Below are 8,356 nucleotides of genomic sequence, written 5' to 3' on the forward strand. Positions count from 1 at the left end.
TTGGGATTAACATATTGATCCAGTACCCAGTGTCAGTTCCTGTTTGTTGCATTTTTTTATTTCGCAGAATATCTATATCAAACGGAGTCCAAACGGGATAAAAACTGACAGAGATTTTTTGGAATATGTATGATTTTTGGGAAGAAAAATCCGCGCGAGACGGTGCCCGAGGGAGGCACGAGGCAGGGGGGCGCGCCCTGACCCTCGTGGCCACCCTGTAAGGCGGTTGGTGCCCTTCTTTCGCCGCAAGAAAGCTAATATCCGGATAGAGATCGTGTTAAAATTTCAGCCTAATCGGAGTTACGAATCTCCGAGAATATAAAAAACGGTGAAAGGGAAGAATCTGAGAACGCAGAAACAGAGAGAGACAGAGAGACAGATCCAATCTCGGAGGGTCTCTCGCCCCTCCCACACCATGGAGGCCAAGGACCAGAGGGGAAACCCTTCTCCCATCTAGGGAGGAGGTCAAGGAAGAAGAATACGAAGGTCCCCCCTCTCCCCTTCTCTTCCGGTGGCGCCGGAACGCTGCCGTGTCCATCATCATCACCGCAATCTTCACCAACAACTTCACCACCATCATCACCAACTCTTCCCCCCTCTATGCAGCGGTGTAACCTCTCTCTTACCCGCTGTAATCTCTACTTAAACATGGTGCTCAATGATATATATTATTCCCCAATAATGTATGGCTATCCTATGATGTTTGAGTAGATCCGTTTTGTCCTATGGGCTATTTGATGATCAAGATTTGTTTGAGCTGCATGTTTTATTATTGGTGACGTCCTATGGTGCTCTCCGTGTCACGCAAGCGTGAGGGATTCCCACTTTAGGGTTTGCAATATGTTCATGATTCGATTATAGTGGGTTGCGTGAGTGACTGAAACACAAACCCGAGTAAGGGGTTTGTTGCGTATGGGATAAAGAGGACTTGATGCTTTAATGCTATGGTTGGGTTTTACCTTAATGATCTTTAGTAGTTGCGGATGCTTGCTAGAATTCCAATCATAAGTGCATATGATCCAAGTAGAGAAAGTATGTTAGCTTATGCCTCTCCCTCAAATAAAATTGCAATAATGATTACCGGTCTAGTTATCGATTGCCTAGGGACAAATAACTTTCTCGTAACAAAAAGCTATTTAGTAAAACTAGCTTAGTTTTGTCTTTATCTAAGAAGCCCCTACTTTTTATTTACATGCTCTTTATTATCTTGCAAACCTATCCAAAAACACCTACGAAGTACTTCTAGTTTCATACTTGTTCTAGGTAAAGCGAACGTCAAGCGTGCGTAGAGTTGTATCGGTGGTCGATAGAACTTGAGGGAATATTTGTTCTGCCTTTAGCTCCTCGTTGGGTTCGACACTCTTACTTATCGAAAACCGTTGCGATCCCCTATACTTCTGGGTTATCAAGACCTTTTTCTGGCGCCGTTGCCGGGGAACAATAGCGTGGGGTGAATATTCTCGTGTGTCCTTGTTTGCTTTATCACTAAGTAATTTTTATTTGCTGTTCTTAGTTGTTCTTTATCTTTAGTTATGGATATGGAACACGAAATACCAAAAAAATTAGGTGTACTTGCTGCTCATGGAGATGAGGAACCTCCTAAAACCCTCGATGCTCGTTATGTGACAGATATCATGTACTACTTTGATAATATAGAGAAAACCCCATTCAATTTGGTAATGGGAGACATGTTGGATCAACGTGAATACTTTAGGGATTATCGCTTAACTCAAAAAGGGAAACTATCATGGGATCAAATTTATATGTTGTATTGGTATGCTAGGCAACTATGCTTGAGATATGATTATACTTGTTGCTCTAGGATGAAGGCTCCACACCTTCCCTTTTCATGTAAATTTAATGATAATGAAACTTTGGCTTCTTATGCTAGAGGTATATATGACTACTATGATGTGGAACAAATAGAAGAATTTGTTGCTTTTATGGGTGCTTATGAAATTGAATCTATGTTAAAAGAATATGAAAATCTTTATGATGCTGTCTACAGACCTGAAAATTTAGCTATCCTTAAATATTGTTATGAGAATTATGAATACAATTCCGATATTGATGCGTTTATTGAGAAAGTCTCCGCTGTCCCAGAAGAGACTAATATTTTGCAGGAATCTATGGAAGAAGAAATTGATGAAACTGTGAGCTCATTGGATGAAAAAGATGAGGAGGAGAGCGAAGAACAAAAGGAGGAAGAGCGGATTGATCACCCGTGCCCACCTTCTAATGAGAGTAACTCTTCAACTCATACATTGTTTAATTTCCCTTCGTGCTTACCGAAGGATGATTGCTATGATGATTGTTATGATCTCGTTGATTCTTTTGGACTATCCCTTTTTGGTGATGCTTGCTATGCTTGTGGCAAAGATGCCAATATGAATTATGCTTATGGAGATGAACTTGCTATAGTTCCTTATGTTAAACATGAAATTGTTGCTATTGCACCCACACATGATAGTCCTATTATCTTTTGAATTCTCCAAACTACACTATATCAGAGAAGTTTGTGCTTATTAAGGATTATATTGATGGGTTGCCTTTTACTACTAGACATGATGATTTTGATAGATATAATATGCATGTGCTTGCTGCTCCTACTTGCAATTATTATGAGAGAGGAACTATATCTCCACCTCTCTATGTTTCCAATATGATAAAATTGCAAGAAACTGTTTATACTAATGAACAAAAGTTTAGATACTATAACAACAGAAGTTCAGACAATATAACAACAGAAGTTTAGACAATATAACTCCAAGGCAAGGGAGAAATGAACAGAAGTCCACATACTACAACAACAGAAGTTTAGACACAAACTAGCATCTCTGGCAGCAACAAAGTTAAGAAGAAGAAAACTCACTCTGAATACTTCTCCACACCCTCTTCACTAAGCACATACTGTTTCAACTTCCGGGCCTCGGATAGATGAGGGTAACTATATTTTTTTAGGGGAGCGACAGCAGAACGCCACTTCAAAGGCAATCTTGATGCTCTCTTGGAGGAAGTTATGTTGCCAGACTCAACTACCGATTTCCTCCTGATGATGACAACATTCTTCCCACCTCTCCCAGCAACAGCACCAGCAGCAGATTTACCGTTCTTTGGGTAAGCAATCTTCTCAAAATCATCATCGGACAAAATCACTTCTGCTTCGGCTGCTTCGACTGCACCAACCTTCGTGGAGCAAGGGGTTTTTGGAGTACCACTAATACCACCAGCCTGCTTCCCCAACTTGGAAGGAATAAGGGTTCGAGGTCTATCATCTTCTATCGGAGCTGTACTCATCGATTCCTCCCTAGACTGGTATTCCTGTGACCCGAGGAAGGAGTAGTGGTAATCGGTCAAGTCCAACGGCTCCACTGCAAAAAAGCAAGAGAAAACAAGACGATTAAATATAACTGAAGTTCAGGTACAACACAATGTGCAGCCCAACTAATATAGATGACATGGTTACTACCCAAGATGATCTAAAAAATTTAGTTGCATTTAAATACTAAATGAAGTTCAGGCACAACCAAAAGGCACAATTCAAGATAAAACTGATGAACTGGAAAACATTCAACTACAGCTGACAAAAGCATAGAAAGGCATCATCTCTGAAGTTCTAGTTCTAGTAGAAGAAATGCTCGTGTCAAAGTAAGCAATGAAAGGAAAAAAATACTAAAACAAAACACACAAGCAAAATAAAAAAGATAAAAAAATGAAGTTCATGTACAAGAAATGCTCGTCTCCATCTAAAACCAGTAGCCCAGCCAGATCTCAAAGCAGAATTCAAGTTCAAGAAAGAATAAAGTTCATGTAGAATAAAAGATGCAGTACAGGTAAGCAGTCCAAGTTCCAAGACTTACATGTGTAGTAGCCAAACAAAGCTTGGAAGTCTGTCTCAAACAGGTTGGAAGAAGCGATTGAGTACAGCCACGTCTTCCTGATATCCGTGATATTTTCATGCGAATAATTTGCAAGAACCCCATCATGATATGAATTAACATTCGTAAGCATGAAGAATCCACAGTCGATACTGCCATCAAACACAAAAAAAAGAATAGTGTTAGAACAAAAAAGAAAGCCAACGAATAAAAGATGTCACAGCTTAAGTACAACTACAGTTAAACAGAAGTGATAAAGAGAAAAGTGGAACTCATACTTGTTAGTCAGTTGGGGCACATCAATCCAATCCAAAGGGAAATGGTCGATAGAAAGAGGACTGAAGGGTGTCTCCCTGTCGTTGCTGGCATCGTTCCAAAGCTTCTTAATGTTATGAGTCATCCGCTGAAACAGGCATACCACACAGTCATCGTCAGGTCCATAGTAGGAGTCGAGAAGATGGAACCTTGAATTCTTCAGGTCAAGAAATATCGAAACCCAATGACCAACTCCACCCATGGAAGCAGAAATTTCAGGCGGGTCAAAAGTGGGGAAAACAACCTGAAGCAACATAAACACACGAATCATTAAAAACTGAGAATTAATATCAAACGGTACAAAGAAAAATAAAACAATATTAACACAGTGGATCGCAGTGCAAAACTAATACAGAGGCAAAGAACAAAGATATTGCGTACACAATCATGTGCATCCATGCTATCTGGACCAGTCGCCAAGAAGTACTTCCTCACACGGGAATCCAATTGACCTCTGAAAATATTGTCCTAAAATAATGCAGACAAAACCAACATATGAAAATAAAAAATGAGACAAGCAAGTTTTAACTAAAATGATAAGGAACAATACAGAAAAGAAAGCACTATATGGTTGACTTACACAAACCCAATACGGCAGGATGAGTTATCCGATCCCTGGTACTTCGCACGTAGACAGTAGAGTGCAACCTTAGCCACATTAGATCGAAGCATTCCGCGAGGAGCAAAAGATATTGCGACATCCTCAACAGAAGCTTCACACTCATTGTTTTGGAACATTATCGTTGATCTAAAACAAAAGCAATAGAAAGTAAAAGAAGTTCAGCATCAGGAACTCAGGAAGTTCAGCTACATCACAGCAGGCAGTTCAAAAGGCCAGAAGTTCAGTACCAAAGAAGTAAAAAATAGAAGTTCAACAACACAGAGTAAAGAAGTTCAGGTATAAAACCACAGGCCGTTCATAGGGGTAGATGGATGTAAAATATTGACCACCTGCACTCACCTCTTGGAACGATCATTCTTAAGTCTAGTTACACTGAAATAAAAGTCATCAACCTTCTTTTGGACGACAGCAAGGTCATCATCTGCTTAGCAAAAGAAATAGAAATTAAGAGCAACATTCAAGCACATAGATTCACGACAGTTTCAATCAATAGCAACATTCAAGCACAACATTCAAACACAAAGCACATCTCAGCTGCTGCACCAGAAAACATCACAACACATGCATTACAAACCTTCCCTCCACATAGAAAACATGTTCACTTAACTTTATTTACAACCCACATGACAAAGCATTAAACCAGAAATTCAACTTGCACCACACAGGCAGTTCATAGGGATATCATGGACAAAAACAAACAACAAAAGGGACGGGGATGGGGAAAGAAGAGAGAAGCATGCTCCTCTCTTTATGGATTCTTGCCTAGACCAGTGGCAGCACTAGAATGATCAACCTCCTCTCCATAGCTATCGCTTTCAGTCTCTTCATCGTCAACTCCAGTAGACATTGCAGCATAGTCGGGAAGGTCACCGACAGCAGCTGGAGAATCTAAAACAACAAAAACGGTTGGCTGTGTTTGAACAACATCAACATCAACTGATGGCTCTGCTGCAGGAGACTTCTCCGGGCTTGCAGCAGCACTACCACTAGTCTCAACAGTAGTCTCGACGGGATCTTTCTCCAAAATGATATCTCCAGCTGTCTTGCCCTGCTCAGCATCATTAACCTTAGCTGTCTTGCCCTGCTCAGCACCAGAAACCTCAGCGCCAATGGACAACTGAGGTTCAGTTGGGTCCACCCCGTTGGAGCAGCCGGTACCTGACACGAACTTGTCTACAACATTCTCTAGAGGAACACTAGCATCATCATTCTACCGCAAGAATAGAAAGTCATTACAAAGGGCCACATAGTGATAAAATGCACAAACAAGTAAAATAAAAAAACAAGACAAATGGACAAGAAAAATGGTACCTTATTTTCACTGCCATGAACCTCATCAACTAATACATCACTAGTGGGAGCAGGTTCATGCACAGGGGCAGCTTCATGCACAGGTAAAACATCCTCCTCAACCCTAGCACCATCATCAACAACCTACAAAAAATCATGTAGAAAACAAATACCTAATCAGCAGAAGTTCACATTACATAATCAGAGAAGGTCAGCTATGACAACTGACACATAATGGAAGTCCAAGTATAGCAAACATAGCAGGTCAGATATCAAACTACTCTAAATACAAAAGGGAACAAAAAGGGCCAGTCATCTAAGTCATAGAAGTTCAGGGGCTGTAGCCCATGAAGTTCAAGTGCTGTAGCCCATGAAGTTCAGGTGCTATAAACAGAGAAGGTCAACTAGGAAACACTAGTACTAAAAACTAAAAGTTTACAACACATGAAATCAATAAGGGTCACCTATGACTAAAAACAGTAATAACTGAAAGCTAACAATGAATAGACAGTCCGCGACCTCGAATGATATCCTACTGTGTTAATAACTTGGATGACTGGCTAATTTGTTTATGTATCAAAATGAGCATTTAGACGCAGGTATGGGTGTCTGGATTACAATCACATCCCAGACAACACTACCGACCGGAATAATTCACGGGGAAGCCACGGTTGCGAAGATAGCCCGAAGTTCGGGTTCGTGTAGAGGGAAGTCCAGGCGCGTTACTTGGGAAGTTCAAGTTGTGATCAGAATATTATTCTGATCCCGTGATCAGAATAGTGTCTATGTATATATTATATATATTATATTTTGTATATAACACAGCCGGTCTATTCTGTTAATATTAGCAGAATAATTTTTCTGACAACACTTCCGCACTGCACGCTCAACAGAAGCGAACTACATCGTCTTTACGTTGGGAACTACAATGCTTCACGAGAGAACTGCTTCATTTTCTGGTGTTTCGCCCGCGTTTTCTGTGTGGAATCGGGTGTTGCGGGATGATTTAGTTTGTCTCTGCATCTCATTTTACCTTTATTCTTTCTAATTTACAGGAAAATCTACTAGAGTGCTCGCAAATCGAGGGATTTCATGGACGAGCTTTCTCTGTTCGTTCGTGTTTGCGTCAGATGCGATATTTTTGTGCTCGGATGTTGTTTTTAGTAGTAATTCTTTGATTGTGTTCATTTTAATCGGTCCATTCACTCTATAATTTGTTAATTTTTAGGAGTTAGTTTTCAGTTCCTGTTAATTTGATTGTGCGGGCGGGTGAGCTTCGTCCGCTCCTCTGTTCTTGTTGATTTTTTGGATTTTGCGCGTCCATGCGTGTTTGAATATTGTAATTACTGTTGCTATAGGTTTGAATTCATTGTATTGCGGGTATAATTGTCATTTTTTGAATTGCATTTTTTAAATGAAAGCTGATGCTGTTCGTCCAGTGGCCGTGTTTTCCATGTAATTTTTTGCGGGGGTATTTTTCGACAGTTTAGTGGTTGGACAATTTTTAGGCGAGTTAGGGAAGTGCGAGTGAAATTGACACATCTGTTAGTCTACCACATGTCTGGAGTTCTACTGCTTTAATTTTATTTGTTGTAGTAGTGTCATACGTTGTAGTGCACTGCATTTTTGTTAGTAGTGTACTTCGTTGTAGCTGCATTACAGTGGTTATGGAAGCTTATGAGATTTCTCTTTTCTTAAACTAAATTATGTGTTCTAGAGGACTACATAATATGCACTTTCGTACTGCATTAGCAGTGTGGTTAATGTTCTATTCTGCTATTAGAATGGATGGTCCATTATATGCTTATGGTTAGCTGAATAGTTATTATAAGAATTTTTTTGAACTGCATACTATGAGAATTGTTTTTGAACATCATATGTTAACTGCAAAGTTTCGACCATTCGTATTTCCTTGTTACTGTTCAGAGGACTGCTTTTTATTATTTATTAGTACCACACTATGTGTTTGAGAGAACTGCATTACCGCCAACAGCAACTTGTCTAAAAGGATGATAAAATGATGCAGTTGAGGTTGCATACTTTAAATAAGCATCATTCAAAGTGTTTGATGGACATAATTTTAAAAGCATACAACATAAGCAAAGCATTAGAAATATTGGTTTCTTCATATTAGATAGCCTAGAGTGCAAATATTGTAAACTTGAGGGAGTCTTCTTCTTTGTAGAAAAACACCATGGCCACTTCTCCGACCTCAAAGCCATTCTGGGAGACAAAATCTTTCCAACCAGTA

Source organism: Triticum urartu, chromosome 6A (genome assembly GCF_056163025.1).
Source record: "Triticum urartu cultivar PI428250 chromosome 6A, HENAU_Tu73, whole genome shotgun sequence".
Taxonomy (NCBI): Eukaryota; Viridiplantae; Streptophyta; class Magnoliopsida; order Poales; family Poaceae; genus Triticum; species Triticum urartu.